Raw genomic sequence first — 26,115 nt, 5'->3', positions numbered from 1 at the left:
TAATAAATAGCTGTGGAGGCAGGCCAGCCCGAAAGCTAAGACCAGACTCTTACTACGTTCAGAAGACACGGCTCCCAGCTAGAGGCCACAGCCGTTTTCCCAGAAGTGTAAAGAGACAACTAAACCTGGCTGTCAATGCTTTGCCTTTGGAGGAGCTAGAAACACATGCTGGGAAGACACAAAGGGTTGTAGTTTTAGGAAAAAAGTAAAATAAAGTGCACAAAGCTGTGTAACTTTTGCCCTCCCTCCCCACCTCCTTGCATTTTGCTGGGTGTGGGAAAAGCAGGGAAGGAGCTCTACCCAACGTGTGGAGCTTGAGCAAGGCCAGCTACATCATTTGCAGGACATAGTGCAACGAAAACGTAAGGCTCCTTGTTCAAAAAGCAGGACAAAGCATAAAATTGAAAGCTTTTCACTTTCTTCTGCAGGCTTTCTCTCTCGCTCAACTTGTCATGGAGCTTTTTATTTGCTATTTAATGTTGTTCTAAGTAAAGAAAAATTAGAATTTAAAATTATTAGCCTGAATTTTACCATTCTATTTATATTGTGCAATGCCAGCTTTCAATGCAAATTTAAGAGCATTTAACTCATATGCAGAAGCCCTGACATTGCACAATTTGTATTTCATAGCTTGAGTGTGCATATGTATTTTGTCCTTTCCAGAACAGGGGAGATGCTGTCTTTATTTCCCTTTGTGACATATACACATTCTACTGACATTCTCTACCTTTGACTAACTGATGAGTTAAGGAAGGACTGAAGACAAAAGTCTCTCTCTTTCTCTTTCCTTCTATGTCACCATTTTCACTTAAGTGGTTGGTCAATACAAGGCATTAATACAAATGCTATGTGCAAACGGGACAGGAAGAAACGGCAACATGCATTATGCACACCTCTCCTCTGCTCAGGTGTGTGCACTACTTCACAAAAGACAAATTCAAAGATAAAATGATTATGAATTTCAAGATGGTGACAGTAGAGCATTAAACCAATCTGTCCCCTGGCTGCAGCTTGGGAGGGGAAGCACCAAAGACCCACCCTACACATGGGCACAGGACAAGCTGGAGGAACAGCAGCTGGCTGCCCTTGGTCGTGATGGGCCCTACCTTAAAAATGGCTTGGAGGGGACCAACAAGGGTTTCAGCATTCAGAAAGAGGCCCACATATAAGCAGGCACATTGGCATCCCAGTTTGAATAGGCTGCCTGGAGGGGTGAGGGAAGGAGCAGCCACGGGCCGCCTGTGACCCAACTACGAAGAGTGAGGGAATCATCCGTCTCTCTCTGAAGACTTAAACTGGCTACAGACAGAGCTTGCAAGAGCATGGGGATTGAATTTGACCAGAAGTCACTAGATTAAACTGATTTACCCAAACATCACTGTTTGATACTGTCCGCTTGGTGGATCTTGGAATCAAATATTAAAATCAGTTGTACAAAGAAAGCTCTATTTCCACACACCTCCATTTTGTGGATGGTTGTAATTTGTGAAATTTTCCTCCTATAAACATCAGTTGAGCACTCACCGTGTCGCCAAGAACTATTTTAAACACTAGATACACATTTATCGTCGCATTTAAGAACACTTCTAGCATCCCGAAGGTTTGCTTCAAAGCACTTCCCCATTTTGTCATCGTACATGTATTTGGATGATTATTTTGACTAATGTCTGTCTTCCCAGCTAGACTGAGCTGCCTGAGGGCAGGGACCTTATAAGCCAGCCAGCCTTCCCCAGCAGCTTGCTAAATGCTGCATCAGTGGTGGTGCCGGGTGCACAATTGTTTAGGCCATGTGGTACGCAAGAGCAATGCATCTAAAAAGATAGTCTTCGCATTGAAGACACTGTAGGTTTCAGTTTGTATAATGACAGCTTTCTGGCAGGTGGGAGTAAAGTGTCTTACTCTAACATATTCAATGTAGTATGACAATTTCCCAGAAAATAGAAGTAAAATGTCTTGAGCAAGGGTGCCTTTTCTAACTTTCACAAAGACATTATTGAGAGTAGTGCAGCATTGCCTGAGTGGCTAATCAAAACATCTCACTTCACCCTTAGTGACTGGCAGCTCTGTCCGATTAAGATGTTGCCACTAAAAACAAAAAAGTTTTTTATATATATGTATATATAAATGTATACATATGTATATATAAAAATGTGTCTATATATGTGTGTATATATACACACACACATATATATAATGTAGTATATACATGGTTTTTGTAGTATATACATGGTTTTTGTAATATATACATTTATGAAGGAAACGTGATATATATACACACATACATATAAATTCCTTCATAAATACGAAAGGAACAGGCCATCCTGCATCAGCCATTTGGCTGCTTTCAAATACTGAAGACTCAGAGTATTTGATTTGCTTCAAGCTGAAATATAACTACATGAGCTCTCTCTCTCTCTTCCTCTCTCCTCTAATAAATAAGGAAAAAAGAAAGTCTTTTCTCACCAATTCTAACAACTGGCCTTACAGATGGGATTCATGCCCCCAAATGAATAAGTTCCAGGGTGGCAACATGCAGATTAATTAGGCAGGAAATCATCTCCCTGCAGCAGCCCGCTCCGCATTCTCTAACAAGACTAAAAATGATTTGTGCCACCTGTTTATGGCTCCAAGCATTTGCCTTGCTCCTTCATTGACTCTATTAAAAACTTTTTGATTATCTTGGTCCAACGGTCAACCTTTCGTTTGTTTGTTTCTTCGGAGTAAATAAATAGAGGTTCCACATCCTTGTGCCTGGAGAGCCATCTGGGCGAATCAGCAGCAAGTAGTTAGGCTTGAAATACCAGGAGTGTAAACATCACTCTCGGGTCTGACGTTACCTGCGAGACTCAAAATTTGTCTGATTCATAAAAACTCCATTGCACAGGTGTGTGGAGTAAACTTTCTTTCCCCTTTATTTTAAGGACATTTTAGCTGTCAGGAGTCAGCAAGAAGGTGGCTTTGTTTTTTACAAGGCTGCAATATTTTTAATGGTTAGATGTTGAGAGGTCATTGCATGTGTGTGTATATACAGACACATTCCCCAGTTTGGACCTGAGTCATAATAAATTTATGTGCTATTTACACATGGCTCTAAATCATTTCACTAAGAGAAGCACACAGCACAGGAATTTAACTGTTCTTTCTGGTGCATAAATGACTACCTCTGTTAAAAAAAAAAAAGAAAGAAAGAAAGAAAAAGAAAAAAGAAGGTAGGGAAAGGAAGTAGCAGCTTTCCCTGTCACCAGCGAACTAACGATGATAGCTTGTTCTTGTCTAGCACCGAGTGGAGTGCTCTCCCAAGTATGAGCTCATTTGATTGTCATGAAATCCCTGTGAAGTAGGAAGAACAGAAATTATTGGGCTTTTTTTTTTTTTTTTTTAAATAAATGGAGAAACTGATGCTTAGGAAAGAAACTGACCTTCTCAAGTTCGTGCAGTTTGTGAGTGTTCCAAAAAACAAACAAACAAACAAACAAACCTAGACTCTGAGGATTATGCTATCCAGTAGTCCAGCAGTCTTTCTAATCTACACTGCATTTGGAAGCCACTAAGTCTTACCATCCACTACAGGTTCATGCTCCTGTGTTTTGGACATTTTAGTATAATACTTAATTTCCTAAGCCTCAGGCAGTTACTGAAAAGTTATGCCCCATTGTGGATTTGGGCCTGGATAGGACTAAGCACCATCACAGATGGACGCAAGCATACTTATTACTGGACTCATGGAAGACATCACCATTCAGTTGCCTTTCTCATTGGCAAATGGCTCAGATCAGATCAAAAAAGAAGTTAGGTGAAGTCCTTGTGTCCTCAGAAAACACAAGCATGATTTGCTTCAGAACATACTGTTCTTTGATTCCAAGGGTGCCAAAAGAATAATCACTTGCGGCTGGGCGCGGTGGCTCACGCCTGTAATCCCAGCACTTTGGGAGGCTGAGGCGGGCGGATCACCTGAGGTCAGGAGTTCAAGACCAGCCTGACCAATATGATGACACCCCGTCTCTACTAAAAATACAAAAATTAGCCAGGCGTGGTGGCATGTGCCTGTAATCCCAGCTACTTGGGAGGCTGAGGCAGGAGAATCGCTTGAACCTGGAAGGCAGAGGTTGCAGTGAGCTGAGATTGCACCATTGCACTCCAGCCTGGGCAACAAGAGTGAAACTCCATCTAAAAAAAAAAAAAAAAAAAAAAGAAGAATTACTCGCTTTTCTTTAGCTTGCTTCTAACTCCTTCTGAAATTGGAATTCCCATTGAAGAATTCTTCTCAAGACAGTGATTTAAACAGCCTCTACTAATTGACCAGTGAAGGAAACAAAAAATATTTATATTTCTTTTATTTTTTTAAGACAGAGTCTCACTCTTGCTCTATCTCCCAGGCTGGAATGCAATGGTATGATCTTGACTCACTGCAACCTCCACCTCCTGGGTTCAAGCGATTCTTCTGCCTCAGCCTCCCGAGTAGCTGGGATTACAGGTGCCCGCCACCACGCCCTCCTAATTTTTGTATTTTTAGTAGACAAGGGGTTTCACCATATTGGTCAGGCTGGTCTCGAACTCCTGACCTCAAGTGATCTACCCACCTTGACCTCCCAAAGTTCTGGAATTACAGGCATGAGCCACTGAGCCCAGCCAAATATACTTCTTTGGCATAATTTGATATGGCTATTCAGAGAGGCTGCAAGCACAAGAATAGCCTTGCAATTTCCTCCCTTTTGGGGGAAAAGGAGATTTGCATCTGTGGAGGAAATAAAGTGAAGTAACTAGGACATGTAAATAGGCCTTTTCTGAGGTAACCCCTTGTCCAGATCTAGGAAAGATTAACTGATGGGGAGAGAGAGAAAGAGAGAGAGTCAGACTCAGAGTCTGACACCTTTGAAGGTCTGACAGAGAAGCTGTTATTACAGGTTACTATCTATCTATTCTTTAAGGGTTGCTACCTGTGAGGTTTATCTGCATGACAAGACCATCCTCACTAGCCAGGCTAGTGGTCTTATGCTAGCCTTTTTCTCTTCTCTCCCTCTTGTAACCTGTCTTGCCATGCTCCAAGCCTCTATTTTTTCCGTAATCTCAGGATGGCATAAAAACTTCAATCATCAACCCCCGACCTTTAAGCCTCATATTTTGTGTATGATTCTCATGCCCATATGCATGTCAATAAATGTGTATGCCTTTTTTCTTTCATCTATTATCAATTTGTTTTATAGATTCAAATTATCGAAACTTCAGGGGAGAAATTTAAACTTTCCTACACCAGAATCAGCATGAGAGAAGAAGCTAGCTTCCACCCCAGCCAGGTATTTTTGAGGAAACTGTTTTTGATTACATTGGTTACTATATAGTCACTATATTATTTCATTCCTAATCAAGTCATGACAAGTGCTAACCACTACTCCTCATCACTAGAATCAGGACACTAACACGTGAAGCCTCTCAGGGCATAAAACTGGCCGAGCTCAGTGGTTCATACCTGTTATCCCAGCACTTTGGGAGGCCAAGGTGGGAGGATTTCTTGAGGCCAGGAGTTTGAGACTAGCCTTAGCAACATAGCAAGATCTCGTCTCTACAAAAAATAAAAATAAAAAATTAACCAGGTGTGGTGGTTCATGTGTGTAGTCCTAACTACTTGGGAGGCTGAGGATCACTTGAGCCCAGGAGGTCAAGGCTGCAGTGAACCATGACTGCACCACTGCACTCCAGAGCAAAGCCCTGTCTCAAAAAAAAAATTTTTTTTAATTAAAAAATAAACCCTATCCAGACCTGCCACACCCTCTGCTGGGTGTGATTAGAAATCTATGCTGAACCTGGACTATTGGTTTGCAAATGAATCTAAGACAGGCCATCTACCATCCCCCGGTAAGCCTCCACTGCTATAGCTGGAACTATAAAATGACGAAAGTAGCATACACTCTTCACATTATATGTAACTCAATATCTTAACCTCAAAATGTATTTTGAAGTTTCATTTTCTCTCTTCTTAATCTCAAGAAAACCTTTCTTCCTCTTTCTATTCCAGACACTCCCTTGCACCATATTTGCTTGTCTAATAATGCACTTGCTTAGAAGTTCCAGGGGCTAATCTTGAAATAAAGCAGGCATAGAGATCCAGTTGCGGAAGTCTCCCTCAACTAGAAATTGCCCCAAGGTGGTTAATCTACAACCCAACCATTGTCAAAATGGTTCCAGTCCACACTTCAGGTGGACAACAACTCAAGATAGCCATTGGAGCAAGATATGCCAGCCTCCATCCTGCACACTCCCACATGCTTTGCATACCAAGTTTCCCTTCTCAACCCCCTTCACTCAGTCTAAAAATTGGAGATGGTTCTTTGAGACCTAAGTCCAGCCATTCTTTTCAATGGCTAGCATTTGAATAAAACTGCTTTCCTCCATTCCATCTTGCTTCTCGTGTTTTGGCTTCCAAGCAGCAAGCAGCCAGGTCTGAGTTTGGTTAAACCTGGTCATTGCGTGTCAAGCTAAACTCTTTTAATTTTCTCATAGAACTATAGATATCTATTGTCTGTCTTCAAAAAAATAAGCTGCAAATCTCTACAATCTCTGTTAAAGGGAGGCTGGTGGACCTCTCCATGCCCGAAAGGGAAAGTGAGCATTCCCTGGTGGCTTCTTCCCTGGCTTGCTGCATATAACTCCAGGCCAGGATGCTCCCTCTGCAAGGAGGGTCTGAGACTTCTTCTTTCTTGAACAGGAGAGTGAGCACCTTCTGCACTTGCTTCCCCAGCTTGCTCCAGTGAAAATCCCAGCCCTGCTATCTCTCTGTAGAAAGAGGTTGGAGAACTGTACTGGCAAGAATGACAGCCCTCCCTGTGCCATCTTCCCTGGCTTACTCTAAAGTTGAAGTCTTGGAATCTGTCATTGGGAGGATGTTGGGGGACCTCTCCATGCCTGAAAGAGGGTGTGAGTACTCCCTGCACCTTCCTCTCTGGCTTGTTTCAGTGATAAGACCAGAAGTCTCCCCTTGCTAGGAAGGTGTGAAACTTCTGCTTGCTCAAACAGGAGAGTGGAAACTCCCCACACCTTCTTCCCTGGCTTGCTCCAGAAATGAATTCAAATCTGCAGACTCTCCCTGGAAGCAATTTCTGCATGCCCCAACTTTTACAGCTTTCACCTGAAAGACTAGCTCCTAAATCACCTCACTATGGGAGTTGACAGACTCTGCACTCCCGAGTCTCCTAGACCACTGAGAACAAAAAGGTGACTTTTAAACTTGTAAATGTTCAGCAGTCATCTCAAAGTGAGTAGTCTGATCAAGAGTACAAGCATCTGCTTCAGACTCTTTCCCTGATGTAGAGTAGAATGAGTGGAGATAAACTCTAGCTCTCAGTTTCTCTGCAAAGGAAGAAGGAACTAGAACACACATCTAACACCCAAATGTCTCCATCTGCATCTCAAAGGACTGGCTTCTATCCCACCTCTCTTAAGACAATAGCACAACTTGACACATTAATTCCCTTTTTTAAAAAAAAAAAAAAAAAAAAAACAGGGTCTCATGCTGTCACCCAAGCTGGAATGCAGTGGCATGATCATGATCATCGCCCACTGCAACCTCAACCTCCCGGGCTCAGATGATCCCCCCGCCTCAGCCCTGCAAGTAGCTAGGACTACAGGTGTGTGCCACCACGCCAACCTGACACTTTAATTTCTTGGAAGCCACTAAGAACAAAAACATTGGGTTGGGGACATGCACAAACAGTTTAGAGGCACCTGGAATGTCTGGCCAGGCAAATGGGGCAGGAGCAGCTCCCACAAGAGAGCAGTATAACAAGATTAGAGAAGGTAGTTTTTTAAATCTAATGTGCAGAGACCAATGCAGAGAGTGAAGGAAAATGAAAAAACAGGAAAATGAAGAAAACATGTTATGAATAAAACAACAAGATAAATCTCCAGAAACTGACTCAATGGAATGGAGATATGTGATTTACCTGACAGGGAATTCAAAAGGACAGTCATAAAGATGTTCACTAGGGTAAGAACAATGTGTGAAAAAACTGACAACTTCAACAGAGAGTTAGAAAAATGTTAAGGAAGAAGAAGAAGAAGAAGAAGAAGAAGAAGAAGAAGAAGAAGAAGAAGAAGAAGAAGAAGAAGAAGAAGCAAACAAACCGAAATCATCGAGCTGAAGAATAACTGAATTCAAAAATTCAATAGAAGGCTTTAACAATGACTAGATCAAGCAGAAGAAAGAAGTAGTGAACATAAAGATGGGTTATAGAAAATCATATAATATGAGGAGAAAAAAGAATGAAAACAAGTGAAGACGACCTAAGGGACTATGGGATATCATCAGGCGGAATGACATGTGCATTATCAGAGTATCAAAAGATGAGGAGAAAGAGAAAGGGACAGAGCACATATTCAAACAAATAATGGCAAAAACTTCCTACTTCTGGGGAAGGAAATAAAAACCTAAATCCAATAAACTCAACATACACCTAATAGAATGAGTCCAAAGAGACTCACATCAAGACACATAAAGACAAAGAGAGAATATTGAAAGCTGCAAGAGAAAAGTGACAGTTACTGTCAGGCTTCTGAGCCCAAGCCTGCATGTATACATCCAGATGGCCTGAAGTAACTGAAGAATCACAAAAGAAAGTGAAAATGGCCAATTCCTGCCTTAACTGATGACATTACCTTGTGAAATTCCTCCTGGCTCAGAAGCTCCCCCACTGAGCACCTTGTGACCTGCCCCTGCCCTAACCGCCAGAGAACAACCCCCTTTGACTGTAATTTTCCACTACCTACTCAAATCCTATAAAATGGCCCCACCCCTATCTCCCTTCCCTGACTCCTTTTTCGGACTCAGCCCACCTGCACCCAGGTGAAATACGAAGCCTTGTTGGAAGCCTTGTTGCTCACACAAAGCCTGTTTGGTGGTCTCTTCACACAGACACACATGACAGTTACATATAAGGAGACTCTAACAAGACTCTCTGAGGGTTTTCAGCAGAAATCCTGCAGGCCAGAAAGGAATGGGATTATATATTCAAAAAGCTGAAAGATTAGAAAACAAATAAGCCTGCCAACCAAGAATACTATACTTGGAAATCCCACTCTTCAAAAATGAAAAGGAGATAATCACTTTCTCAGACTTAAAAAGGGGGAGAGTTGCTAAGTAGTAACATAAAAATATATAAAAATATAAAACTCATTGGTAAAAGTAAATATATGGTCAAACTCAGAACACTCATACTGTAATAGTCATCTGAAAATCAATTATGTCTCTAGGATGAAGGTTAAAAGACAACTATTAAAAACAACTATAGCTACAGTAATTTGTTCAGGGACACAAATTATAAAAGACACAAAATATGTGACCAAAAACAAATTAGGAGGGAGTAAAAGTGTAAAATTTGTGCAAGTGATCAAAATTATTATCAGCTTAAAATAACCTGTTATTAGTATAAGATGTTTTATGTTAGTCTCATGGTAACCACAAAGCAAAACCTTTAGTAAATACACAAAAGTTAAAAAGAATTTAAGGCATACCACTACAGAAAATCGTCAAACCACAAGGAAAGAGAAAACAAAAGATCTACAAATCAACCAGAAAAAAATTTAACAAAATGGCAATCATAAGCTCTTACATGTCAATAACTACTTTGAATGTAAGTGGATTAAATTATCCAATCAAAAGATATTGAGTGGCTGAATGGATAAAAATATAAGGCCCAACTCTATGCTGCCCAGAAAAACTCATCTCACCTCTAGGGATACGAATAGACTGAAAGTGAAAGGATAGAAAAAGATATTCCATGAAGAAATAGAGTAGAAAGGTGGTTACCAGAGGCTAGGGGAGAGTGATAGAGATGGAAAAAGATGTTGATCAAAGGGTACAAAGTCTCAGGCTGGAGTAACAAGCTTTAGTGATCTATTGCACTGCATGGTGACCACAATTAATAATAATGTATTACATGTTTCAAAACTGCTAAAAGAATAGATTTTTAACATTTTCACCACAAAAAATAAGTTGGTGAGAAAATGGATATATTAATTGGCTTGACTGAGTCTTTCTAATACAGTGTATACATTGATCAAAACATCACATCATCACATTTTATCCCTTAAATATGCACAATTTTTTTGTCAATTAAAAATAAAAAGTAAAAAATAAACTATAAGCTCCTTGAAGGCAGTGAGAACTTTGTTATTTCCTGCACAAGAATAGTGCTAGACATGTGGCAGATGATAAATATTTGTTGATTGATTGGCAAGAGCAGAAGAGGGAAGAATGCCTATTTGTGCCATGCAGGCTGGGAAGTGGATTCATTTCTAGGCAGGGATTTTATAGGGAATCACTAAATCTGGGGCATTTGAGATAATATTATATATGCCTGGGTTTTCAGAAATATTCTATCCATCTATTTTTTTAAATTTATTTTTATTCAGTCAGCAAGTATTGCCGAAACACTTATAATGTGCCCAGACATGTATGGTAAACACCTCTGATAGCAATGACTTGCGCATACCCTGAGAATGATCCCGTATGGCTAACACACCTGAATGTGTGTTTGGAGGGGATTCATTCCATATCTATGAGGAATAGCTGAGCCCCCAGCCCATCCTGTGGAACATGGACTGTACAGAGAATCAAGGCTCTGAGTTTAGGGTTGGATGAAGATTGCCAGGTGGAGACTGTTAGGGGAAGGGTGCTAAGTGAAAATGCTATATAAACTGCATGCTTTTTGCAAGTGGTTGTGGTTCTTCTGCCCAGCTTTCTGTCACTGGGCCATGCAGTTCTCCAGGCTGCTGCCACTGGGCTGTGTGGTTCTTCAGTCCAGCCCACCACCACTGGACCAGCAGTTCTCCTGCCAGCCTGCCACCACTGGACTCTCTCCCCTGCATGTGAACCCCCAATAACCCCATATCTCAGTTGCTGTCTCTGGGTGTCTAATTTGTCCTCTTGAACCTGGTGCCATCCTCATTGGAGTTGATAGGGATTCAGCACAATTGGTGAGCTATCCAGAAGGCTGGAGAAAATCCTGTGAGCACCAACATGATGGGATCAGGGAAGGGGAATCCACAGCAGAAATTCTGAGCTGGCTGTCCACATCTATGTGGGACCTGAAAGCCACTATGCATGATGGATGGGGTCCAACATGTGAGCACAGGGATGCCCCAAAATTCTGAAGGATCTGGAAGAGTTGTTACAGGAGATGGATCTGACTAAACAAGGGTTAGATGCCCAAGTGGTGGCAGCTGCAATTGGCTGGTTGCTCTGCAGAGTAGCCACTGAAGCTCAGTTCACATTGCAGGCAAGTGTTTGTCAGTTACAGGATGAACCGCAATTGGAAAGAGATGCCAGGTTAGCTCAGGCTGAAACATTGGGGATCTTACTGTCCTGCAGGCACAGGATGACAAGATGGAGACCCTGGATTGTCAGGTAGCCCACTTGAACAGTCACCAGCTGCCACATCAATGAGTCTGAGCTATCATGACTAAATCCTCCTGAGACCCTAAGGCCTGAGACCCTGTGGAGAGCTCTAGTGGGGAGGAGAGTGAAGACTGCGATGAACTTTTAGAGGTTCCCATCCCCTCTGTGCATCTGATGGTCACCACCAAGATAAAAGCAAACCAAGTGTGCCCATAGCAGGTAGCCCTGCAGGACTTGCCTCTGCCTGGAAGACCACAGTGCACCACCATGTGGGACCACACAGCTGTGGAACTGGTGGAAATGGAAAATAGATTCAGGCAGAAAGGGAGACAGGTGACTGTGGAGTGGCTTCTTTGTCTCTGGGACATGGGGGCAGAGGGTGTTGTATACTCCGTGAGTGAAATGGCATCCATTATAGACCACTGGGTCTCAAGGCAGCACCTCTGTGGTGCTGGTAATGTGGATCAGGCTGTGCCGTTGGCTGGGTGATTGTAGGCTGCAAGGCAGCTTTGCCAAGTATGGGAGATGTTCCCACATCTCCTTTGCAATGACAAACTGTGGAAGAATTGCAGGACATCCTCTAGGAATTAGGGATGAAGCATGTTGTCTATGCTGGGCATTACAGAGGTCCCAATGATGAGCTTTTCAGTGCTGGCATGAAAGATACCATCTTATAGTTGGCACCAGTCAATGGTATGGCACACTAGTGTCTATCCTGAGCCCCTTGGTAGCACAGCCAGTGTCTCTTGTGGCCCAAGACACTGAGTTGGAGGAAATGGTGGCAGGGGTGGGGTGCTACATGGGTGAAGGGTACACACTGCTGGAATGAAAGGAAAGGAAACAGCAATGGGGCCCATCACAGTGACCCACCATCAAATGTGGCACAACCTCTTAGGGGCAGGGACATCTGCTGTGAAAACAGATAAAAAGTCTAATGCTGTTCTGGTCAGACTGGGGCAGAAGCTCAAGTTGGAACAGCTCCACTAAGGAGCCTCAGGTGCATCCCACTGCCCCTCCTACAGAGAGATGGCAAGCACCAACCTCTTTAACTAGGATGCAGGCCAAAGCCCCAGGATCCCAATAAGAGCAATAATGACCAGGCTGTCCAGGGACCAGAGGCCACATGTAGAGCTATATTTTGGTCACCTAAAACTAACAAACTGTGCATGCCTCATGGATACTGGTGCCAATGCACTCTCATATATGGTGATATAGTTTGGATCTATGTCCCCACCAAATCTCATGTTGAAATGTAATCCTCAAAGTTGTAGGTGGGGCCTGGGGGGAGGTTATTGGATCATGGAAGTGGATTTCTCATGAATGGTTTAGCACCATCCTCTTGGTACTGTCCTTGCCATCGTTGAGTTCTCATAGGATCTTGTTGTTTAAAAGTGTATGGCACCTGCCCCTCTCCTCTTGCTCCTGCTCCTGCCATGTGAGATATCTCACTCCCCGTTTGCCTTCTGCCATGATTGGAAGTTTCCTGAGGCCTCCTCAGAAGCAGAAGCTTCTATGCTTCCTATACTGCTTGCAGAACCATGAGCCAGTTAAACCTCTTTTCCTCATAAATTACCCAGTCTCAGGTATTTCTTTATAGCAATGTGAGAATGGACTAATACATATGGTAACATTCATGTGTTCCAAGGGCCTGTGATAACAATAGATGGTTATGGGGCCAGGGGGCCATGAAAGTCAAACAGGTTAAATTAGTATTACCAGTTGAGAGACTGCCACCAAAACCCTACTAATATACATAGCTCCAATCCCAGAATACATCTTGGGAATGGATATCTTATGAGCCCCCAGACAACTGCCAGGGAATTCTGACTGAGAGTTGGGGCAGTGAAGCATGTGATCAGGGGAACGTGAAATGGGCACCAGCACAGTTGCCAGCCCTGCAGCAAAAAGTAGTCCTGAAGCAATACCACCTGCCTTGGGGCAGAGGGATGTGATATAATCACAGGACTGTTGAGGAGTTGGCCTGGGTAGGCATTATAAGGCCAGTGCACAGCCCATACAGTATCACTGTATGGCTTGTGTGGAAGCCTGATGGACACGGAGAATGGCAGTGGATTACTGGAAACTAAATAAGGTGGTCTTCCCAGAGCGTATGCAGCTGTTCCTCCTCTGAGTATCATCTCCCTACAGATGAGGGTAGGAGAGGTACTTGGCCTGTACCATTTTGTTATCGATTTAGCCAGTGCCTTCTTAAGCATTCCCATTGCCCCAGAGCGTCAAGGCCAATTTGCATTCACCTGGGAAAGAGAATAATGGACCTTTACCATCTGCCCCAGAGATAGTTAACTTCTGAGTCTTTTTCCAGTTTACAAACTACAGCCCACACTCTGCTGTCTCAATCGGGTTGGTACAGACAAAGTCCAGGGTCTAGGCTTGGCAGTCAAATACTTGGATGTCATCTTGTTGGGTAAGACTAAAGTCATTCCATCTGCCGTTATGGATAGGGTGCAGGTCTACCCATGTCGTAGCACACCAAAGCAGCTGCAAATCTTCCTAGGCCTTCTATGGTCTTTTATTCCCCGTTTGGCCCAATGTCTTAGGCCCCCATACCACTTAGTCAAAAAGGGGGCCCACTGGGATGGGTCCACAAGGAAGGATGAGGCCTTTGAATAAACTAAAGTTGCAGTGAAACACAGGATGCGGGGACTCTTGTGCAGGTACAGCCTTGTGAATTGGATATAGCTGGTTACCCTGAGGGGTTTATGTAGGGCCTGTGGCAAGGGCAAGAAAATGAATATGTGCCTTTAGGATTCGGGTCCCAATTATGGCAGGAGGCTGAAGGTGGATGATAGCGTCATGGAGCAGTGGCTCTGCACTGCATATTGTGCCTTGCAACAGGTGGAGGACATTGCAGAGGGGGTCCCAGTGCTGGTGCTTGCCCAGTATCCCGTGGCAGGTTGGCTACAGGATACCTTCCAGAGACTGAGGTCTGGGAATCCCTGGATGCAGACTGTGGCCACATGGCATGCATGCCTCCAACAGGGGAGCACATTGACTGGTAGCCCCTTGAGCACTGAGCTCCATTCAGTGCTTGGCCCTGCCACCTGAGCTGAAGCAGTCTTTGACAGAGGCTGCTGGACCTCCATAGATTCCCACATACAGGAGGGACAGGACCCCATTCCTAACATGACTTTGCACTAGCCTGGAATTGGAGACAACCTGCTATTGCCCTTGCCTCAGGACCTACCATCTAGGGAGCACATCATTATGTGGCTCTAGAAATGACAAATTAGCCCATGATGGTTCACTTTTCCCACTCCATGGGGGAAGGGACTGGAACAGGATACACAGGTCACACCTATTTTGCACCCTATTCCCTCTTGTACTTCTAGAATAGTGAGTCCTGGTCCTTCCTTGGGCAAGGGGACGATTACCCTCTTACTGTGAAACATTGGGTCCCTGGTGTCTTGCTCCGGCCTCCCACCACATGTTGCAGAGGGGAGCCAATCCATTGATATTGTAAACCAGGTACCAGGTCCTTGCCAAGGGCAGTGCTCTTTCAATGACACGACTTCCTGTGTCTTGTTAAATGGTTATGACTTGCCCTTTTTTGTACCCACTAAACATCTCATCTTCTGCCCATAGATGATGTGCAGCAAACCTCTTCACCAACTGGGCACAGATGGTGGCCTCTCTCCAGAACAAAACAGATTGTTGGGTCTGTGGAGAGCCAGCCCCTCTCCTCCACAGTGGGACTGCTATGGGCATCCAGGATCAACTCTCAGCACACGGAAGGACTTTTTGTTTCTGTAGTTTGTATTGCAGTGTGGCATCTGGCCGCAATGTTCCTCTGCGTGCCTGGCCCCAGGGAAATTGCAGAAAAATAGATGATAAGAACATGAGGGTCATTCAAGGGCATTTTGGGGTGGAGCGTACAATAAATTCACCTGACAGCAGCGACTTCAGCATACCCTGAGAGTGACCCTGTATGGCAGATGCACCTGAATGTGTGTTAAGAAATTAATTCCTTATCTATGAAAAACATCTGAGCCCCCAGCCCAGCCTGTGAAACACTGGCCTTACAGGGGATTCAGGCCCTGAGTTTGGGGTTAAATGAAAATTGCCAGGTGGAGGTTTTTAGGGGGAGGGTCCAAAGTGAAAATACTGTATAAACTGCATGCTTTTTGCAAGTGGATGTGGTTCTTCTGCACAGATCTCCACCGCTGCACTCTCTCCCCTGTATGTAAGCTCCCAATAAAACGGCATGTCTCATTTGCTGGCTCTGGGTCCCTTCTTTGGCTTCTTAATCCTGGTGCAGTCCCCATTGAGGTTGATAGGGATTTAGCACAACAAGGCTTGGACTTTTTGGGGTGACCTCAGCCCATCTATCATAGATGGAAATGCCACCATAACATGAGAATGGACTCAGCCTCCCCAGGCTGATGTCTTGAATCGGGGGGAAAAAACTGAAGTCTTTGTGTCTTCGTAAACAACAAGTGTGCACTGGCCTCAAATGCTACTACCTTTTGGGTGAATATCTAGGGTGTCAAAAGAAGAATCACTTGCTTTGCTTCATTTTGTTTGTCCTTCCTTCTGAGATGCCTCTACTCTCACAACTGTTATTTAAGCTCAGAAATAGAAAGCACCTTTCTTAAGTTCCTCTTCTTTCCCACCTTGATTCCTAACTGGTAAGTTTCATGAGTTCTCTGCTTACCCCTACACACAAGGAGCCACTGCTCTGAAAGGGTCCAGCACTGTCCTGCCTAAATCTCTCTTCTCTTCCATATCCTCATTTATCCTTTGATGCTAATGGAGCAATCAGCATTGGAGAAATATTTTATATAAGGATATCTAGTGTAGCATTCACTTATACCAGCAAACCCCAGAAATAACATGAATATTTATCATTGGAAAAGTAGGTAATTAATTATGGTACTTACATAACATGGAACATTAAGTAAATTTTAAATAAGAGTATATAATGGCACAGAGAAATGCTCCTAATATAATGTTATGTGGGGGAAAAAATCAGATAAAAACTGATGAACCAGTTATGTAACTATATGTATAAATGTGTATACATGGAGAAATGGCTAGAAGCAAAATAAGGGTAATAATAGTTAACTTTCTTTTTTTTGAGACAGAGTCTTACTCTGTTGCCCAGGCTGGAGTGCAGTGGCACAATCTTGGCTCACTACAACCTCTGTTGCCCAGGTTCAAGCAATTCTCTTGCCTCAGCCTCCCAAGTAGCTGGGAATACAGACACCTGCCACTGCACCAGGCTCATTTTTGTAGTTTTAGTAGAGACGGGGTTTCACCATCTTGACCAGGCTGGTCTTGAACTCCTGACCTCGTGATCCACCTGCCTCGGCCTCCCAAAGTGCTGGGATTACAGGCGTGAGCCATCATGCTTGGCCCAGTTAACTTTCAGTGTGAGATTTTGTGGGGGTTGGTTTCTTGTTCACACTTTTTGTAGTTTTCTAAATTTTCTACATGAAACATAGTATTTTATAATCACACAAAAAGCAGCACACATTGAGAAGGTGTGTGTATATCAGTCACGGTTTATGATAAGAAAATAAACATCTCAATAGGTCAGTGGTTCTCAAACTCTAGTTTACATCAGAATCGCCTGTAGGGTTTGTTAACCTGGATTGCTTGGCACCATCCCTAGGGCTTTTGATTCAGTAGGTCTGGTATGGGGCCCAATAATGTGCATTTCTAACAGGTTCCCGGATGATGATGATGATGATGATGATAATGACGATGATAATGCTGGTCCAGGGCCAGTCTTTGAGAACCATTACTCTAAGTATTTTATGCATAAAGGCTGACTTTTAAGCAATGCAGGAAGAGGATAAAATGTCAGCAAAATTATTGGCTGTGCTACAGGAAGGTAATTTAGAGGAGTTGCCACTAGTTTTCAGGTTACACCACTGTAACCTGAAACCTGTAACCTGTAATCTCATGATCCAGAGATTATGAAGTTGGGATATACTAATATCTCAGGGTCAGAAAACTGCAGGAAAACTCTGCTGGCTTCATAGCTGCCTCTTGGCCCTGAAGTTGTGACTGACAGTAGAATATGGAGTCTGCTACAAAAACTCATATCCAGTACAGCCCATATCTTTGCCATACCTCTTCCTGCCAGAGGAAGAAGATCCTATTCTCTACCTTCCTGGAATCAAGGAAGCCTGAGAAATATGAACTCCAGGTTTCCAGCCCCTGAGATACGAAGAAGGGTATACGTGCAATTGCTGATGAATGCTGATTGACAGGAAACCATATCTAGCAGAGAGGAAGACAGACAGAAACAGAGAGAGAAAGGGAAGGAAATGGAAAGGAAAGGGAAGAGAAGAAAAAGGAGGGAAAGAAAGAGAAGAGAGCTAAGGGGGCAACAGGAGAGAGAGAGAAGAAAGAAGTGCATGTCACATTTGGGTGCAGAATTCTGTGAAATCACCAGCTTCAATGGGAACTGACAGGGGTTAGGGTTGGTGTGGGGAGCAAGCCAATGGTTGCATCAGGCTAATAGCACAGAATTCATTCAGTTCTACAGGCAAAAAGGTGCACTGGAATCTGATCCAAAATATGCTAACAGAGAGGTCAACATTAGCTCCGACCAGGACAAGACAAATATTCTCACCTGAAATTTGTGATTGGAATAACTAAGTTTTGTGATTCCTCCTGTTAATTTCCATCCTAGGCCTAAAGTGATACAGTTTAGGTAGGGAGATAAAAAGTGCTCTCAGAACTGTAAAACACTACATAAATGTGGAGAACCATCACCTTTCTTTTTTATTTTAAGGTGGCCATCTAAGAACAGCTACTGAATTATCTGAAAAGCAGGGACAGGACTTCTCCCTAAAAGCCTCTGAGAAGCTAAAAAAAGGCAAAGGAAGTCAGGAAGGTCTTGGATTCCCTTGGCCTCCTCCTCATCCCTTGCAGTTGTCTCCATGGAGAGTCTTGCTTTGCTGCACAGCCACCCATAGGAAGAACTGTGCCACACCACAGGCTGATTGGAATTGCTCTGTAACTCTACACTGATGGGCAGTAAACCCTGTTGCTTTCTCTTTTTTCTTCAGAACAGTCCACTGAAGTAACAGGTCCTCAAACGGATGAGCAGGAAGCTTCCAGTCAGGATTCTCAGGGCAGCTTAGGGCTGGGGAACCATGTTCTGAGAAGCATTGAGGTATGGGAATGCCTGGGAAATTAGGGGAGATACAAAGAACAAAAGAACAAGAGGAAGCCTGGAGTGTTCTCAAAGAAAGCAGGACAGGAAGTTCTCAAAGCCAAACGATGAAGTAGGTGGAACATTCCCTTACATGATTGAGCAAGGAGACAGATTCAGGCTTGGGGAGGATGGCAGTGGGATTCTCAGGTGTATTTCTCTAGGTGTTTCTCCACACTGCCCATCTTCTGTTCTCTCCAACATCCGTGATTCAAGCTAACTCCCACTTTTGAAGCCAGAGGTCTGCTGAAGCTAACGAGGCAGTGGTAATGACTGAAGAGGACCGTGATGAGAAGGGCCAATCGCCCAAGGCTCAGGGCAGTCTGCGGCCTCTCCTGTGACAGTCCCCACCTGTTTAGCATCATGGAAATGCCAGCACCTTACAGCCTTTCTCTGGGCAAGGCAGCACCTCAACCTGCCAGAGACTCCACAGAAATCCGCCCTTCTCCCTTTCACATCTTGCTTTGCTGTTGTCATTTGCTTTACTTTGCTTTGTTTACTGAATGGCCCTTGCTGGTCTCTAGCAGCAAAGCAAGGCTGCTCTCCTCCACTCCCCCTGTTCCTCCCACTCCTCACCCCCATGCAGACAAGGACCACGTCTGCATGTCTGCCCTCTACCAAGGTCAAGGATGCTGATGAGGCCTTAGGGTCAGCCCTATCTTATCTCCCCTGCTTTCCCCAGCTGAGAGGGGAGGTCAGACCTCAAGTTGCTGAAGAGGCCCAGGTGCCTGCCAGCTTGGGTGGGCACATTCTTTTTTTTCTCTGACTCTTCTCCGTGGCTTGCGGGCTCTGGATTGCCTTTCCTCCAAAGAGAGTAGTAATAAGTGCAACTTGGGTATAAACTTCGGGAAGGGAAAGCAAAAGCAAACTTTTCAGACCTCTATGTGCCCAACCACCACATTCCTCACAACCCTTCTCCTCTGGACTTAGGCGCCATAGCCCCAGAGAATACTGGACTGCTCTCTTGCTTTGCTGGGCCCCTTGGGATGTCTCAGGTGCACGTGGCAATTGAGCATCAACTTGAGAGCTGTCTTCAGGCCATGGGGCTTTACATGAAAGCATCCATTGGCACTGAACTTGCAATTCTGACCACTCACTCAAGGCAACAAGTGACTTTTGATGTCGTCCTGAAGAAATGTGCCCTTTCCTGCCAGCCCTTGAAGCAGTCAATCTCCCATCTTGCATATTGTTTTTGTGGCCAAACTGCATTGCTTATTACACATGATTGATCGGATAAAAATTATGAGCAAAACATTCTGCTAGCTTTTCCTTGTCCTGTCATCTGGTAGAAGGAGATTTTTCCTGAAGCAAGTGGGAACCTTTTCTTTCCAGAAGTGGTGAGGTTGCTGCCTTCCTCACCCGGACACCCAGAGAGTTTTCCAGGGCTGGTGCTTTTAGACAACGGCATTCACAGCATGTCTTACAGATTTTGAAAAGGCTACGGGGTAGTATACCATCTACCTAGACATTTAAAAGGCTTTTTAAAATGCCAAATGTCTATTCTCTGTCTGGTCAGGTGAACTTCTTTCTATGCTTCATTTCCAGAGGGTTCCTGTGGAAGCCACCAGTACATAGAGAGAAGGGAAAAATGTGGTCATTCTGCATCCATTTTACTGCGAGGAGATCGGGGCTAACGTGGCTGGCTAATTCACAACCTGTCTCTAATATATTCGCGTTTGAGAAACTGATCATGGACAGCTAAGTGACATGCAATTGCAACATATGATGTGCTCCCAGGAAAAACCGCGAGTAGATGAGAGAGGTTCAAGCAGCAAACAGCTCCAGGGCAAACCCGAAAGTGGGAAAGAACTTTTCTGCTGAATAAGGCTCTTACTTCTCATTTGCAGTGGGTTAAGCTGTTTCCAGGATGCCATTTTCTGTCTCTGATAATGTGTGTGTGTGTTTTGTTATATTATCCCAACATTTGGCAAATGGTTTCCAAGTCCAAACATTTGGTATTATTTTATGCTAGGTGAACGTGGAGCTCTAGGCAGGCTCAGGCTTGATTCAGAAATCTGGCTATGAGTGTGCAATAATTTGTCTGGATCGTTTTATTTCACAGCCAGGCTGTCCTTGAAATGCTTAATTCATAAAGAGGGAGAGCTGCTATTTGTTTTAGTAGCCCACAGTCCAGGAGAGAAATTGGGATTGAAAAAAGGCACATGTCTCTCTTGCCAGAGACCTGGATCTCCTAGCTTGGTTTCTCCCAGGTTGCCCCCAGTTTTGCCGGATAACCTCAGTCATATAAAAGTTGATAGGCATTGACTAATACTGAGAGATACAAACTAGCCATAGATATATAATTAAGGAAAGGTTGTTATTATAACTAAGTCTAGTTACTGTGTATAACTAGACTATACATAATAGACTAGTTGGAGAACTGAAGCATGTAAATAGGGTGCCATGAGGAATAGTACCAATATTTTAATCAGGCATGTAGTTAATCAGCAACTCTTGATTACATCGATCCATTATTTTTTTCAAAAATGTGAACTGAGTGTCTTTAGCACCATGCCAGGTGCTGGGAATGTATCGGTGAATTAGACACCAGCCTGTCCTCAAGGAGGTCACAATCCAATTGGAGAATCCTAGAAGTAAATCAACAATCACAGTACACAAAGACAAGGGCCATGACGGAAAGTCCAGGCAGCTGGAGGAGTACAAAGAAGGGTTCCTAACTCAGTTGTAGGGGAGAAGAATGACAGAATCAGAGAACACTTCCCAGGCCAGACAATATCTACCGAGTACTGAAGGGTGGATGATAACCAGTTGGTAGCTAAGCAACAGGTATCAATTAGGTTCATGACCTACTCTGATGCAAAGAACTAACTGGAAGCAGAAGATGAGCAAAGGATGTGTGGTTTAGTGCTGTTGGGATTCAGAATTGAGCAAGAGTCAGAATTTCCAGAGGATTTGATGTGGGCCCCAGAAGATTGAAAAGGTTCACCCAGGTAGGCAGAAGAGACGAAGGCCCTTTATGAAGGAAACAAATGTACAGGAATGAGTAATAGGATGGTTAGAGGTCGATAAATGTTCATTGAAGGGTACAGGGTTGTGTAGGAAGAACAAAGTCATTTATGACAGGCTTCTACCCCCAAGAGCAAGAGTCAATAAACTTTTCCATGAAGTGTCAGGTAGCAAACATTTTAGGCTTTGTGGATCATACAGAATTGGTCCTCAGGCTATGGTTTGCCAACCTCTGCTCTACAGGCTCACACTGTTATTGGGAACACAAAATAGAGATATGAAAAATTTGTAAAGCCAAATGACTTTGCCTGGAGTCTTGGAAGATTGGTCTAGTAATAAGGCCTGGGTCAGGTTGTAGAGAGCTTTGAATGTCAGACTTCATGTTTGGATGTCAGCTGGTAAGCACTGAGGCACCATTGATGGCTTTGAGCAAGGGATTGTTTTTTGGAAGATCAATTTTGCAACAAGATGCAGAATGGATGAACGCATAGAGAGCCCAGAGGCAGGGAAACTTGTAAGAACTCTGAAGTGGTACTCAGAGTGTCAAGTGAGAACTCAGATTCTGCAGGTAGTGGGGGAATGGAATGGGAAGTACAGGGTGAGAGATATTTCATAGTTTGATGACCGGATATGAGGTCTGAAGGAAGGAAGGAAACACAGATTCTTTGGGTGGCTAAATGGTGGTGCTGAATGAACAGATACAAACATTTGGGAAAGGAACATGGTATGAAGCGACAATTCATTTATCTTAATGTGTGTTAGTTTTGAATTGATAGTGGTACATCCACATGAAACTGTTCATCTAAAATACTAGGAGAGCTCATCAGTGTGGCCAGTACTGCAAAGTAGAATTGTGGGCCATGCATGAAAAATCAATAGCAACAAAAGGTAAGAAGGTTAATAACAATGGACACTCATGGATAGCTGTTACCCTGCCAGGTATCTCTTTAGACAAGTTACATGGATTATCTCCTTTAGTCACCCCTACAGTCCTCTGAGGCATATATTATTATCCTTATCTTACAGATATGGAGATTGAGCCTTAGCGAGGTTAAGTGATTTGCCCAAAGTCACACAGTTAATAAGGTGTCACACCACAACTAGAAGTCAAGTGTGTCTGCCTTGGAAGGCTGTGCTGACAGCATCAAACCTCAGCCTGTTGGTTCAGGAGATTTCCTTCCTGTGTGCAGAAGTTTTCTTTCCTCTCCACTAGCCTGTCGAACTCAGAGCCTGTGTTCGCTCTTGGTTTCCCAACGTATGTGGAAAAATACCCTCTTTCTTCACTGCATTAACCAAAACCCCCCATGGTGCTGCTCACAGACCTACTCATCCTCTGCAGGTCTAACTTCTCTAGGCTCCCTCACTCTCTTCTGCCACAGAGGAGACCCAGGGACAAACAGCAGCATCATCGATATCTCTGCTGTAGTTGAGGTCACTGAATTCCCCTGATCAGTCCCTCTCTCACAGCTTAGCATCTAGACTTCACGGTCATGGCCTCTTCCCCCCACCTGGTATGGTAGCAGGGCCAGTTCACACCTTGCATGTGTTCCTTCATATATTAGCTCCCAGAGGTAGATGGCAAAATAACCACAACCCTTCTTCTTCCTGCAATCATGCCCTTGAAACATGACTCTGAAGCCCCTTCCATTGAGAGGTAGACTCTGTTTCCCTCCCCTTTGGTTCCAGGCTGGCCTTGTGACCTGCTTTGACCACTAAAATATGGTGGAGTGATATTTTGCCAGTTCCAAACCTAGGCTTTAAGAGTTCTTACACACATTCACTCTCTTTCGAGACCCCTGTCTCTGCTTGGGCTAGCCTGCTGGAGGAGAAGAAGCTATATGGACCAGAGAGGCATAGCCTATTGTCCCAACCAAGGCCCGAGACATAAGAGAGCCCAGCCAAGATGAACACAACCACCCACCCACCCAACACACCAACACCACTGACTGCGGGTGCCTGACGGAGCAAGCTGTGCCCACACTAAATTGATGACTTACAGAATCTTGAGCTAAACAAATGGTTGTTCATCTTTTTTAAACTACTAAGTTTAGAGATTTCATAGTGGTATCTAACACACTACCCCTGTCTCACTAAGATCTCAACAATATCTACATTTGAGTAGCAATCAGTTAACCGCATTTTATTCTAGAACTTCCTGGACTGCACATACTTGAGGACTCAGAGAGTCACCGACTTGCCTGTGGTTGCTATGAGTCGCCTACAGAACTGAAAATGGGAAGCAGAACTAGACTGGCTGTACTTCTAACCACAAGGACACTCTCCTTCTCAAATGAAAAGGCTCTAATTAAAAGGCAGGAAAGATCAGATATCTCTGGAGTTCACTGTTAAAATTGTCAAAAAAAACCTCAAAGTCGCTTTGCTTCTGACTATTCATACATTGGAAGACTAATTAACTATGACAAGCTGACCAGTGGAGACCATTTTCATAAGGATGACACAATGATGGATGGGTCCATGCTGTTACAATGTCATTGCTAAAAAAGACGTAATGAGTCCAAGTTCCAATTACTAAGATACATATACAATACAGAGGTCTTTTTCAAGCCGCAGAACCCCACTGCAATGAGCTGACGTGTCACTTTTTCTGTATTTAAGAGTCACATTCATGGGCCGGTGACATACTGAGCTATGCATGCTAGGCCTTCTCCGCGTCTGGCAGCTGGAACGAGACCCAACTCAATCTTGTTGCTTCAGGGCTTTGGGTACCAAATGAGGCATTAGCACAATAGAAACACCCAACCCAGAGCAATGTTTTCCCATCTTCAGACTTGGAGGCCAAGAGGCCATAGCAAGGACATTATGTAGATATTTATATAACCATTTAAAACATAACCACTCAAAAATGTCAAAACCATTCTTAGCTTACTGGCTGTAAAAAAGTAGGCAGCTGGCTGGATTGGGCCCATGGGCTATAGTTTGCCAACCCTTGCCTCAAATAAACAAACTTGTTAGATTTCTCACTAGTGTTATATTTCTGCAGCTAAAGTTCTCTTAGTTACAGAACATTTCTCTTAGGTACAGAAAATCTGGTCACAAGAAGTTTGAAAAATAAACTAACATAAAATTATATACAGTCATATGTATATGTAACATATTAGTATATGTTATCATAATATACTATTTTATATTAATATATAACATGTGATATATGTATTAATATATTATATTACATGTATTAAATTAATATATGGCTATACTAACAAATTAAATTAATATATAAATATGCTAATATATTTTATATTAATATAATATACACTATAGTAATAAATTATATACAGTAATATATTAATTATAATTTGTTTCAGCTAAAGTCACAGACTGTTTTCTTTCCTTCACACAAAACCTAAAGCTCCCTTACATGGTTCCGGATGTTTCTACTAACTCACAGCTCACCTAAATCTCTCAGTTTCGTAAAACAAAAAATACTCCCTTGTTTTACAAAACTGGGAGATTTGTCTAAAAAAAGCAGCAAACAGACACTGATTTCATTATTGGAAGTGGATGGAAGGGAGAATTTTGCAGTCTGCTATTTTTTGTCATCTGTTGAACTAAATGTATTTTCTGTAAGAAAGTTGAATACTCTGTGACACTAACATTTTGAATTTTAAATTTTTAGTAGGGAACACATTCGCGATTCAAGAATCAAATCCACATAAGGAAATATCTCCTAAGAAATCTTGCTCTTCCTCCATTGCCATCCACCCTGTAGATAACCCGGTACGTGTTTCCAGGGCAGTTCCTGTTTGCCCCCTTTTATTTTCCAAAGGTAGCCTGTTGTGCATGCTGTGTTGTACTTTCCTCCTTTTTCCTTTAACTTAGGATCTAAGAATCTAAATTAGGATCTTTAACTTGGATCTAGAAATCTTTCCGTATCAGTACATGGAGATGTGGGGGTGGGTCTAAGAGAACTGAAATTAAGCAGATGTATGTTATAAGCAGTTTATTGAGATACTTTAACTCTATAGGGGTACAGAATTGAAATAATGTTGTTTTCCAAACTGTCTCTAATTCTGCTGAATCCAAGCCCTTTTTTGCACTGGGTAGTGGCTCCCTTACCATTTCAACCTGACTCCAAAACTTGACAATTATTTCTGTTTATTAAAAAGGTCATTTTCAGTTATTGAAAAGTGGTTTAAACACTTATTCCACACACTGTCCCACGGGCCGGATTTAAGTCTCTTGAGGCTTGGCGTGGAGCAGTCATTGGGTGGCAAGGGTGGGGTGTCTGTACTCACACTCTCCGCCTTTCCCTTCAGTGTTGGGGTAAGAACGGGGACAGGGAGGGGGGACTTTCTCCTTCTGTTGTTGCTATGGAGAAGCTGTGGCCCTCCTTTGGGGCCAGTCACTAGCTGCTCATCTGGCTCACTGCCTGTGGGCTTCACGGAGATAGGTGGTGGTGGCTCTAGCTCTTATAGGCAGTGGTGGTATGTATGATTAGGGATAAAATGCTGTTATAAGTAGCAGAAAATCTAAACAATCATGGCTTAAGTAAGAAAGAGGTAATGAGAAGTCTGGAGCTATACCGTGCCTTCACAATGTTGTCATTGACTTA

At 43.4% G+C, this 26,115-nt stretch overlaps 1 long non-coding RNA gene across 1 annotated transcript; it reads left to right on the top strand.

The window, feature by feature from the left end:
- Window positions 1-747: 747 nt before the first annotated feature.
- Window positions 748-24,514, top strand: LOC144340928 (uncharacterized). The gene is made up of 5 exons (XR_013417477.1): window positions 748-908; window positions 5,205-5,294; window positions 20,121-20,284; window positions 22,882-22,964; window positions 23,692-24,514. It is a non-coding gene; the product is annotated as an uncharacterized LOC144340928 (long non-coding RNA).
- The last annotated feature ends 1,601 nt before the right edge of the window (window positions 24,515-26,115 follow it).

The sequence above is a fragment of the Macaca mulatta genome, chromosome 5, assembly GCF_049350105.2.
Source record: "Macaca mulatta isolate MMU2019108-1 chromosome 5, T2T-MMU8v2.0, whole genome shotgun sequence".
In the NCBI taxonomy this organism is placed as follows: domain Eukaryota; kingdom Metazoa; phylum Chordata; class Mammalia; order Primates; family Cercopithecidae; genus Macaca; species Macaca mulatta.
The sequence above is the reverse complement of the archived record's forward strand: the minus strand, read 5'-3'. Positions and strand labels throughout refer to the sequence as shown.